Raw genomic sequence first — 13465 nt, 5'->3', positions numbered from 1 at the left:
CAGATTAAGGGGGCAGATTTGCTAGATTCCCCTAGTTCGGTTTGAGATGACGGAGGTGGTTGGAGAGGTTCGTCTCGGGGTAGAGGGTGTTATGGAGGGGCCCATCGGCGTTCATCTAGCTGCGCTTCATTAGGAGGGGGGTGTCGGTGGCCCGTTTGAGGATCATCTCGGCCCCAATGTTTTGGGGGCGCTGATTATAGCCATTTCGGAGGTCTCCTCTCCGTCCTTGGCTCGTGTGGATACCAAGGCGCATATTCCTCGTTATGGTCATATTCATAGCGATAGCTGCCATAGGCGTCCTTGACTGGCCGGAAGCGGTCCTCGTAATGAGGTCGTTCAGCATCCCGAAAGCGATTCTCATGTCTGAATTGATCGTTCCATAGTTCAACAAATTGTACTCACAGTGATCGAGAGTGTGAGTGTGGGAGTGACAACGGGAAGTGAATCGTTCTATTGTCGAGTGGCTTGGGTTTAAGCAAGTTGTGCATTGTACGGCCTGCAAAAACTGGACCTCTTTAGTTTTTGGCAATGCGCTTTGTAAGGAACCCATTGAAAAAGGGTTGCTATTTTGAACGCTATCCATGGTTAGGATGCGATCGATGACTTGCTCAATCGTTTGTTGACAAAAGTTGAGGAGGGCCAAGATGGTTCGGAGGGGCTTGTGGAGAGCCGTAAGGAAGGTCTCCTTCAGATCGTCTGTCGGGAGCTGCCGAGCTAGCTGTCATCGTAAGTTTTGGAAGTGAATCGTGAATCGAGGAATTGTCTCCTGGGGTTCCTAAGAGATGGCGTAGAACTGACTCATTTGTTCTCGCTTAGGAACCTGCCGATGAAAAAGGCGAATGAACTGGTCCCGTAGTTCTTGGAAGGATGAAAACTCCCCCAAGTTGTGTTGGGAGTACCAGTTCCCTGCTTGCCCGTCGAGAGACAAGCCAAACTCCGCGATCTTCGATGTCTCTGCATCGACCGCAGCCAAGCGCTAGGACACATGGTTAGATTCCCATGTGGTAAGGAAAGCACAGACATGCGTTTCCGCACCGGCTTCCTCATTGTATTGGGGGTATGGGTAGGGCATGGTGTCGATGTCGGAATCCTCCTATACCACCGAAAGGGGGTTGTCGTCAGGTTGGTCGACTTTAGAAGTACTCTCGCTAGTCGAGATTGGATCATGGGTTGCGGCCGACTGGGCATCTGATTCCTGGAGAGGTTGTTCCGTGAGAACTGAGTCGGCAATGCTCTCTTCCTGTTCAGCACGTCGGGACGTTGTCCGAGTGCGTATTCCCCTGGGAGGTGTCATTATGGCGACCGAGTCTTTCTCCTACGCGTGATCGCTATGGACTCACAACGTGAACCGGGCATGCCAAATTGTGTTACTCCCTCCTGGAGAAAACACCTTCGATTACCCCACATGAGTAAGTGGATCAAGGTATTGTGGTGCGAAGGAGAGTTGAGGTCACGAAGCCCTACCGAGATTGTTAGCCGAGTCGTTACGGGGTATATGACTTCCTAGTGCTCGTGATTGTTATTCAGACTGCCCCACTTGGATGGGATTACGACCATCAAAATAAGAAGGATATGTGTTGGGATCGGCTACAACCGATGCTCGGCTGAACTTATATATATATATATATATATATATATATATATATATAAGAATATAAAGAGACAAAACACTGAAGTTGTCCACATAATATATTCCATTAAAGTGTAAACACACAAATACAAGTACTGGATACTCTCGATAAAGCTCTCCCTCTCTATCCCTCTATTTTTGGCATAGTTCCCTTTTTTCTCTCCTTTTGTCTCTCCCTTTCGTGTTCTCCAATACTCGATATATATAATTCCATGTGCTCGGCGTTTTCCACCCGTTCTTCCTAAATCCTCGACTCCCTTTGTTCGGCTGCTACTGCTTGGCCCTCCTTGATTCGTTTCACACCTAGTCCTACCTGTCCCACGGGTAACATGGGCGCGCGATTGTTGATGTAGCTAAATAGCTATGGCCACTAGCTGACATAACTAACTAACTTTGACTAATTGCGGATATAGCTAATTCGTTATGACCACATTCTGAAGCAGCTTAGCTTCTGGCCAATAGTTGATATAGCTAAATTGCTATGACCATTAACTGATATTGCTATTAGTTAAGGTCACTAGCTGATATCACTAATTAGCTAATGCCATTAGTTGATATCACTAATTAGCTAAGGACACTAGCTAATATCGTGAATTAGCTAATGCCATTAGCTGATGTCGTGAATGAGCTAAGGTCGCTAGTTGATGTAGATATTAGATATGGACACTACTAGATGATGCTAATGAGCTTGTTTATGGGTGGGGGGTGAAGCCATGAATGACTCCACCCTCCTCCCAAGGGGGTTGCGAGTGAGGGAGAGAGAAACAATGAATGACACACAAATGAGAGGGAAAAGTTCTATATCCATTACATGCTCCATAAGGGGTTTATATAGTACATAATGTAATGGTTACATAATATGATCGTTACAAAAAGAAGACCATTACATTCTAGTCACATGCACGTAATTGTGCACTTGTTCACACACATATTTATCCTTACTTACATTCTTATACATTACACAAATACAACAACTCCTTTAACGTGTTTTACCCTTATACCGTCCCGTACACTCTTACAGGCAACAGAGCTATAGCCACTACCTATATCAAATTAGCTCTGACCCCTACCAGATTACAGACCTGTAGCTAATTAGCTATGAGCACTAGCTTATGTAGCTTATTAAATGTCATCAATAACTTATATAGCTAATTAGGTCTAGCCAATACTTGATATAGCTAATTACCTAATTAGCTATGACTACGACTGAATGTAGATAATTAGTTGTTGAGGATCAAGCACATTGGGATTTGAACCTTGTACCTTTACTTTATATATTATAGAACTTATAATAATGATATGTATAATTTATTATTATACGATAAACATACTAGCATGTAATGCATAGAATGTCATGCATACATGAAGCCATGTGGGGAACATGCTCGCATGCTTCATCTTATATAAAGGGTGCTTACCCCCACCGTTCAAGCAGACTTATTTTTAGAAGATATCTCATATCTAGATCTCAACATGGTATCAGAGCCATAATCAACCGTTTCTCTTTGCCAAAGATTCTCCCATCATTTCTCTATTACTTCTCCACAAACTCAACCATCAATATCAACATCTCAACACCATAGCCAACTTTTGTACAACCTTTTCTTCCTCATCTCAACTATCAATATCAACATCTCAACAATAAGTGATTTCTTCTACGATTATCGCAACGAAATATCGAAAGGCCGTCAAGCATCAAGCTATCATGAACACGCAAGCTCTTCAACAACAACGGTTTTTTGGTAAACACTTTTAATTAAGATCCTTACGTACTTGCATTCAATATGTCTGTTCAAGTAGCGAAACTAAAAAAATTGACTAAAGATAATTATGCATCATGGAAGTATAAAGTCATGTTGTTTTTAAAAGCAGAAGAATTGTGGCATATAGTTGTTAATGATAAACCTAGTCCTACAATAAAAGAAGAAGATAGAAAGGGAAAGGAAAAAGAATCTGGTGTTATTGAGGATGCAAAGGATTGGAATAAAAAGGATGCACAAGCCATGGTAATACTTTCAAACTCTTTTATCATCTTTGATTCCACATATAAAGCATTGTAATACTACTAAGGAAATGTGGAATACATTAGAAAAGTTTTTTTCGAATGTATCTTCGGCTAGAAAAATGCAACTAAAAGAGCAATTACAAAATGTTAAAATGGATAGAAACATGACAATCATGGATTATGTTGGAAAAATTAGGAAAATTGTGGATGATTTGGCATTGATAGATTGTATTGTGGATGATGATCATATTGTGGAAATGAATGGAGTTGCAGAAAGGAAAAATAGACATATACTAGAGACAGCTAGAGCTATGCTATTTGAAGTAAACTTGTCAAAAAGGTTTTGGGCTGATGCTTGTCACTATGCAGTGACTTAATGTCTACGTTGTTTGCAAGTAACCAACTCACCACAGTGTTATACCAAGCGTTAGTGTCTCCAAACGCATGTAGGGATCGAGCTGCCTCAAAGGCTCGATGGGATATCCTATCTTGTGGTTGGCTATGGATCCGATGAATAAAAATTACCACATGAAACAATGCTTCTACTAACATCGGGGACAGACTGAACTCTGCTCTAATAATGTCATGTGGTACTATCGATTTGTTTCGGAGTTGACGTGATAACATAAGATATATTATGTGAAAAGAATATACAAGGATAGCCAGGAGGCTTAAGACTATCGTTGAACCGATTTGGTTCTCGATAATGCCCTATGCCTTGTTTTATAATGGCTTTAGGAATACTCTTGACATTTCTAGAATGTTCCAGAGAACTCTAGAATATACATGGATTTCCTAAGAGAAATAATAAATGGAAAGAATATATTTTGTGTTACAATGTATAGCTTAATGGTAAGGCTTCCACCCATGTGCCACAAAGTCATGGGTTCAAATCTTTTTGAAGCCATACCATGCTAAATCATGACACTACCCCCCCTTTAAGATGATGAGTGCTACGAGCAGTCTTAGATGGAGGACCTGGCTTGTCGGGATATCGTCGATGAACGTCCTCAACAAGAGCTCGAGCATTTACCACATTCTCGATTGGTTCCCAAGTACGCTCGCTTGGACTATAGCCTAGCCAATTGACTAAATAGTAGAGATTGTTGCGAACAATCTTGGAATCGAGGATGACAGCTACTTCGTACTCTGGTTCTGCTTCAAGCTCAATCGTGGGTGGAGGTGGTGGAATACGATTCGGAATAGTGTTGTCATGATACAGTTCGAGAAGAGAACTATGAAAAACGGATGTATCCGTAGTTGTGGAGGTAGATCGAGACGGAAAGAGACATCATTAATTTTTCGGATAATACGGAAAGGACCTAACCGTCGATAGTCCAATTTATCGCATGGGCGAGTAGTCTGGATGTGTCGTCTTAATGGCCATAACCAATCTTCAATGTTAAATCTGGATGGAAGCCGATGACGATCCACATAATCCTTCTGTGTTTGTTGAGCTTGTTGTAAATGAGTAGATAAGTCCACATGTATCTTGCGTAGCCGCTCCAAACGATCCTTTGCACAAGGATTTGTGGGTAACTCTGGAGTTTCGAATACACACCTCTGGGTGTGATAGCCCATATAAGCATAGAATGGTGTAACCCTAGTTGATGAGTGGACAGAGTTATTATATGCAAATTTGGCAAAGTGGAGAATATCTGCCCAATCACCTTGTTGATAGCTTAAAAAATACCGAAGGTACTATTCCAACGTTTGATTCACTCATTCTACTTGTCCATTTGTTTGCGGGTGATAGTTGGAGGAGAGATTACAAGTGACCTTGAGCATTTTGAAGAGATGCTTCCAGAATTTCAAGACGAATTGGGGTCCACGGTCGCTAATGATGCTATCAGGGAGGCCATGATGCTGACATACCTCTCGCATGATAGTTTTGGTGGTTTCTTCACTAGTGATTTCCTTAATACAAGGCAGAAAATGTGTCATCTTCGTGTATCGATCTACTACTGTTAAGATCACATCGAATCCCTTTGAAATTAGAAGATCTGTGTTGAAATCTAAGGAAATGGATTGCCACGGCTTGTTTGGAATTGGTAATGGTTCCAATAAACCATATGGATGATATCTTGGCATCTTTGCTCTACAACATGTATCACATGTCCGAACATAATCTTCGAAAAATCGTGCCATATGGGGCCACCAGAATGATCGTTGTACTAAATCTAATGTTTTAGTACTACCGAAATGCCCAAATGTATATGTGTCATGACAATTTTGGACTACTTGAAGGCGACAGGAACCATTAGGAACATACAAGAGTTTCTTAAAGAATAGTAATCCGTCATGACATTCAAATTGTCGATAGTCGTACTGGTTGTTGCAACTGTGAACAAGATGCCCGAGAGGGGTCAATTTGTGCTAGAATGACTTGAGCAAAAACGTTTGTCTTTAGGTCCTTTCGTTTGCTATTGATAATATGGGAATCCAACGGCGTATTGAAAAGCCATGTTGTAGCACCGAAATGCCCAATTGTATATGTGTCATGACAATTTTAGACTACTTGAAGGTGACAAGAACCATTAGGAACATACAAGAGTTTCTTAAAGAATAGTAATCCGTCATAATGTTCAAATTGTCGATAGTCCGTACTAGTTGTTGCAATTGTGAACAAGATGCTCGAGAGGGGTCAATTTGTGCTAGAATGACTTGAGCAAAAACGTCTGTCTTTAGGTCCTTCCATTTGCTATTGATAATGTGGGAATCCAACGACGTATTGAAAAGCCATGTTGCTTGCAGTTGTGCCGGTCCTAGGATTACTTGCTTTTGATTATCGAATGCTGGCTCATTGGGACATGGTGGTAGATATGAATGCCATGATAACGCATCTGCCTTTCCTTGTAGGTTCCCAGGGCGATGTGTAATTTTGAAGTCGAAATGAGTTAGGAATTGGGCCCACTGAGATTGACGTCGATTTAATACACGAGTATTTTGGAAGAAGGCAAGATTTTTATGATCACTGAATACGGTGACTTGATGAGAAGGTCCCTCTAGAAAATTCCTCCATTGTGCAAAAGATTCCACTATTGCTATTAGCTCCTTGTCATGAATTTCGTAGTTGATTTCGGCGACGTCAAACTTTCGTGAGTGGAAAGCCACAAGATGTAGCTTTTCATCATCGCCTTGTTGTGATAGAATGCTACCCAAGGCGAAATCCGACGCGTCGGACTCAATGATGAACGGTTTTTTCGGTTCAACATGAGCTAGAATAGGAGCTGATGTAAATGCCTTCTAAAGACTCACAAAAGCCATGTCCGCGTCTTTAGACCAAACAAACGACTACCCCTTCTTGGTAAGCCGTGTGAGAGGCAGAATAAGCTTTGAGTAATCCTGTATAAAATTGCGGGAGAAATTGGGGAAGCCTAAAAAGCATTGCACATCTCACAACGAACGTGGAGACTTCCACTCTACCATAGTTTTAACCTTAGTTGGATCCATAGAGATGCCTTCCGAGGAGATGACATAGCCTAGAAATTCCACTTGGTTGCACTTGAAACTACATTTTTCCAGTTTTGCATAAAGACCATGTTCTCGAAGTCGTTTTAGTATTAATAGTACATGCGAATCATGCTCTTCTTGGGTCTTTGAATAAACCAGTAGATCATCCAAATAGATGATCAAACAAACATCCAAGAGATCTCGGAATATATCATTTGCCATGTGCTGAAAGAATGTTGACATGTTAGTGAGACCGAATGGCATGACCATATACTCGAAGTGCCCGTATCTGGTGTGAAACGTGGTTTTCCATTCATCTTTTGGTCAGATCCGTACAAGGTTATATGCTCCTCGTAAGTCAATCTTTGTGAAGAACCATGCACCATTAATCCATTCTAAAAGACTTGAGATAAAGGGGAGTGCATACCTATTCCTGATGGTGACCTTACTCAAGCCACGATAATCTACGACGAGACGAAGTGATCCATCCTTTTTCTTGACAAAGAAAATGGGTGCGTCGGCTAGAGATTTCGAATGTCGAATGAAACCGTTTGCCAAATTCTCCTCTATATAGACTCAAAGGACTTCTAACTCAGTTGGTGACAAATTGTAGATCGGTCCCCATGGTGGCTCTTTTCTTGATTGTAAATCAATAAGGTTATCATACGGTCGGTGGTGAGAAAGCGTATTGGCTTGTACCTTATCGAACACATCAACAAAAAGACGATACTTCTCTGGAAGTTGAACTGTGAACTCCTCTTTGGTGGTGTTCGAAGGTTTTATTGATACTGCGAAGACAAACATTGCTTCCTTGCGTCCTTCCTCACGCAATTGATGTAGCGAAATGGTTGCAATCCTATGAGTAGATGCTTGGGTTTGTCGATACCGGATTTCTCTTGTGCTCCAATCTATGTCTGGGTTATGTAATTCTAACCATGGTAACCCCACGACAATTGGATGATCTGGACTACTAATTATATTAAATGATACTACACACACCAAGTTATCTAGGACAACCTGAATTGGCTCTAACACTTCTAAAATTTTTCCGGAAGCAATGGAAGGACCATTAATAACTACTATAGATGCTGGGCAAGAAATTTTTCTTAGGGATATCCAATGAGCTTGGGAAAAATTCCTATCCATGAAGCAGGAGTTGGCTCTGTAATCTAAGAGTGCTAAAACATGTACTAGAGGATTACTTTTAGTACTAACCATTACTTGAGCTAAGAACACATTGCTAATTTGCTTAGAGGAAATGGAACCACTAATGGGCTGCACAGATCTAGGGCTGTCCAACCAAACGACTCCTATTTGGCTAGAGTTAATTGTTTAACTCTTCTTCTAATTGACTAAGGATTTCAAATTTGTTTGAAAGGCTTAGGCTATTAGGACTATTAGACACGCTTAGAGAAATAGACTCAGGTTTAGTACTAATAGTACTAGTGGTTATTTGATTTACCTGTCTTCTTGGCCGATGGGGACAGTTCATTGCAATATGCCCCGGTCCACCGCAATAAAGAAATAATTGATTTGCCCATCGTCGTTGCTTTTCCTCTTCTGATAGTGGCCTGCGGCGACGTGTGGTGTCGATTTCCATTAGAGTAGGAGTATTTGTTGGAGACACACTAAATGACTCCCTTGGGAATGACTTTGCTACAACTGAAGCGTTGGTCGGATCCGATCTTGTTCTCGACATTTGGAGTTGACTTTCCGAACATCTTTCGAAGAGGCGATTATCACATCGTACCGTGTGACTGATTGCTTCTGTAAATGACTGTGGTTCTTCGAGGAAAGTCAAGAGTAAATCCTTGACATTGTTATGTAGGCCATAATGAAATTGCTCCATTAATGCTTGGTCATCCCAAGGGATATCGGAGGCGAGTAGACGGAAATCTGCAGCGTATGCGGAGGCTGGACAATCACCTTGACATAAACGATGGCTTTTGTTGATTGTCGTCCTTATGCTATTAGTATATCCAAAACATGCTTTAAACTCGCTTATAAACTCTTCAAAATTGTTTAGTAATGGAGATTCCTTTTCTAACAACGGAGTGACCCATGCCAAAGGTGAGCCACTTAACAACGTGGCTACTAGACCCACTTGTGATGCATCAGTGGGATATCAAGAAGGGCACATTTGAATGACTAATCATACATGATCAAGGAATCCTCGAAACTGTGATTGCGTTCCATCAAATTTCATAGAAAGGCCGATCTTGGGTTCTTTATGAATCTCTTGCGTACTTGGTCCTTGTTGCAATGCTATAGTGGTTTCTTCAAGTTGTTGCACACGTAACGCTAGTTCCCCATGTTATTGTTGTGTTTGCTGCTTTTCTAAGGAGATTTGTTGAAGACCCCCCAACAGTTGTTGATTTTCTTGTTCCAATGCAAGAAACTTCTCTTTCAAGAATTGCAATTCCGAGAAACCGGTTTGATGTTCTTGAGCGCTAACAGTGGCCATAGTATTATAGAAAGGAGGGATAAGAGGATTAGTATGAAGGGAGGGAGGAGTAAGAAGAAGGAAGGAAAATTGGTTCAAACTGTCAGGAATAGTACTGAAACAGACAGGGAATTAGTACTAAGAGATGAAGATTAGTACTAAGAGGAAAAGAGGGTGTAGAACAGTCGAGGAAAAGGAGAGAAGGAGGGAGGGAAAGGATATATTATGTGAAAAGAATATACAAGGATAGCTAGGAGGCTTAAGACTAAAGTTGAACTGATTTGGTTCTCGATAATGCCATGTGCCTCTTTTTATAGTGGCTTTAGGTATACTCTTGACATTTCTAGAGAACTCTGGAATAGACATGGATTTCCTAAGTGAAATAATAAATCGAAATAATATTTTTTGTGTTACAATGTATAGCTTAATGGTAAGGCTCTTGCCCATGTGGTACAAGGTCATGGGTTCAAATCCTTTTGAAGCCATACCATGCTAAATCATGACACTCGTGGGGAAATCACATGAGATCCCTAGGATGGATCATTGATGCGCGCCAGGATGTCGATCGTGAATGGGTCTGACATGGTGTCTTGGGCGATTTCGTTGAGCAAGGAATCATCATGCAGCATGTAATGTAGGTTACGAGCATTTGGAGTTGATTGGGCCGCAACAAAAAATGTGATTTGCTGAGAATATGCATCGTCATGTGGGTGTAGATCAAAATCTGGCTTTCGTACATAAGATTAACCATTGATACAAAAGAAAAGAGAATGTTGTAGTCTTTTTGAAACATTCAAGGTGAGAATTTTGAAAACAAAATAAAAGTAGAGATGAATTAGTAGACTTTATCCGAACTTTAAAACAAAAACTATCATGAAAGTGTTTTCACTCCAAGGCATTTAGCCACTTAACATTTTGCCAATTGAAATGGCTTCAACAATAGTAGAAAGCAATCAGTTCTTTGGAAGTAGTACAACACAAACTTGCGTGAAGTCGTGACCTGAGAGATTTGATTAAGCATTGATACAAAACAAAAGAGAATGTTGTGGTGTTTTTGAAACATTGAAAGTGACACATCTGAAAACAAAATAAAAGTAGAGACAAATTAGTAGACTTTATCCGACCTTTTAAAATAAAACTACCATAAAAGTGTTTTCATTACAAGGCATTTAGCCATATAACACATTTGCAATTGAAATAGTTTTAACAATAGTAGAAAGCAATTAGTTCTTTGGAAGTATTGCAACATAGATTTGCATGAAGTTGTCACCTAAAAGATTCGAACTCTCGTGGAGAAACCCCATGTACTTAACAAGCACAAGCGTTAACCACTCAGCCAAAGTGACTCATGAAAAAAAATGTGCTGGATTCAATTATGGCAAGTACGGAAACAAGTTCTTCTGCACTAGAATAGACCCCATCCACAATGTTGGTGTGACCATCACAATTGTCAAAACTAGCGAGGAAGAGTGACCTAAATTGAACCCAACTAATGGAATTCCCCATGTCATTACGAGATATAGGGCTTCACCAATAGGTTGAAGTAACTCATTGGAGCATCATCATGGTTGTGGAATTATATTTCAAACCGGTTCAATGAGCCTATTACACTTTTTCATTTATCCTTACATAATGGATCCCACCAAATTTAAATGAGATGCAATGGAAAGAAATGAACTACAATGTTCCTCATTTCCGCAATGTTTGTGGTGATCCAATTAAGCATTCATAAAGAAGAAAATAGAATGTTGGATATTATTAAACTATTCTAGGGGATATTCGTGAAAAAAAATCAAACTAACACTTGTGGGTAGAGTTTCTACAAGCTTTCGAAATAGAAGTTTTATAAAATCATTTCCACACAAAGAAGTATTATCTTGGATGAAGTCGTCCAATGAGGGATTCAAACTCTCGATGGGAAACATTGAAAGTGACACTTTTGAAAAAACAAGAAGAGTAGAGACGAATTAGTAGACTTTATACGAACTTCTAAAACAAAACTACCATGAAAGTGTTTTCACTCCAAGGCATTTAGCCATATTACACTTTTGCAATTGAAATGGCTTCAACAATAGTAGAAAGGAATCAATTCTTTAGAAGTACTACACCACAAACTTCCATGAAATCGTCACCTGATAAATTCAAACTGTTGTGGGGAAACCCCATGTACTTCGCAAACACACGCCTTAACCAATTGGCCAAAAAAACATGGACTTGATTCAATTATAACAAGTACGGAAACAAATTCTTCCGCAATGAAATAGACCCCATCCATATTGTTGGTGTAACCATCACAATCGTCAAAACTAGGGATGAATGACCCGAATCGAACCCTACTAAAGGAATTCTGCATGTTGTTATGAGATATACGACTTCACCAATAGGGTGAAGTAACTCATTGTAGTATTATCATGGTTGTGGAATTATATTTACGCGCAAATTTGCGACTCATTCCTATCGCGTATTTGTACTTACATAATGGATGCTATCTGATTTAAATAACATGCAATTCAACGAAAGGAAATGAAAGGTTCCTCGTTTTGCTAATGCTTTTGTAGATAAGATTAAGCATTGATACAAAAGAAAAGACAATGTTATAGTGTTTTTGATACATTGAAAGTGACACTTTTGAAAACAAAATAAAAGTAGAGATGAATGAGTAGAATTTATCCGAACTTTAAAAAAAAAACTACCATCAAAGTGTTTTCAGTCCAAGGCATTTAGCCATTTAACACTTTTGCAATTGAAATGGCTTCAACAATAGTAGAAAGCAATCAGTTCTTTGGAAGTACTACAACACAAAATTATGTGAAGTTGTCACCTGAGAGATTTGGTTAAGCATTGATACAAAACAAAAGAGAATGTTGTAGTATTTTTGAAACATTGAAAGTGACACTTCTGAAAATAAAAATAAAACTAGAGACGAATTAGTAGACTTTATCCGACCTTTTAAAAGAAAACTACCATGAAAGTGTTTTCATTACAAGGCATTTAGCCATTTAAGACATTTCCAATTGAAATGGTTTTAACAATGATAGAATGCAATTAGTTCTTTGGAGGTATTGCAACATAGACTTGGATGAAGTCGTCACCTGAGAGATTCAAACTCTCGTGGGGAAATTGGCACACGCCTTAACCACTTAGCCAAATTGGCAGATGAAAAAAACATGCGCTTGATTTATTTATGACAAGTAAAGAAACAAGTTCTTCCGCAATGAAATAGACCCCATCCACATGACACTCATGGGATATTCTAGGGGATATTCGTTAAACAAAATCAAACTAACACTCGTGGGTAGAGTTTCAACAAGCTTTCGAAATAGAACTTTTATAAAATCGTTTTCACACAAAGAAGTATTATCTTGAATGAAGTCGTCACATGAGGGATTCAAACTCTTATTGGGGAAACATTGAAAGTGTCACTTCTGAAAACAAATAAAAAGTAGAAATGAATTAGTAGACTTTATACGAACTTTTAAAACAAAAATATCATGAAAGTGTTTTCCATTTAACACTTTTGCAATTGAAATGGCTTCAACAATAGTTGAAAGTAATCAATTCTTTGGAAGTACTGCACCACAAACTTCCCTAAAGTCGTCACCTGAGAGATTTGAACTCTCGTGGGGAAACCCCATGTACTTAGCAGGCACACGCCTTAACCACTCGGCCAAAGTGACTCATGAAAACACATGCAGTTGATTCAATTATGACAAGTACAGAAACAAGTTCTTCCGCAATGAAATAGCCCCTATCCACATTGTGGAAGTACTACACCACAAACTTCCATGAAAGCGTCACCTGATAGATTCGAACTTTTGTGGGGAAACCCCATGTACTTCGCAAACACACGCCTTAACCAATTAGCCAAAAAACCATGGCCTTCATTCAATTATAACAAGTACGGAAACAAGTTCTTCCGCAATGAAATAGACCC

General features: G+C 39.8%; 1 non-coding gene across 1 annotated transcript; it reads right to left on the bottom strand.

Annotated features, from left to right (window-relative positions):
- Positions 1-13126: 13126 nt before the first annotated feature.
- On the bottom strand, positions 13127-13208 carry TRNAS-GCU (transfer RNA serine (anticodon GCU)). Its single transcript has one exon. It is a non-coding gene; the product is annotated as a tRNA-Ser (tRNA).
- Between the last annotated feature and the right edge of the window lie 257 nt (positions 13209-13465).

The sequence above is a fragment of the Azolla caroliniana genome, unplaced genomic scaffold (genome assembly GCF_043228905.1).
Source record: "Azolla caroliniana isolate FFs.n. ecotype wild unplaced genomic scaffold, voAzoCaro1.0.p SCAF_7, whole genome shotgun sequence".
NCBI lineage: Eukaryota > Viridiplantae > Streptophyta > Polypodiopsida > Salviniales > Salviniaceae > Azolla > Azolla caroliniana.
The sequence above is the reverse complement of the archived record's forward strand: the minus strand, read 5'-3'. Positions and strand labels throughout refer to the sequence as shown.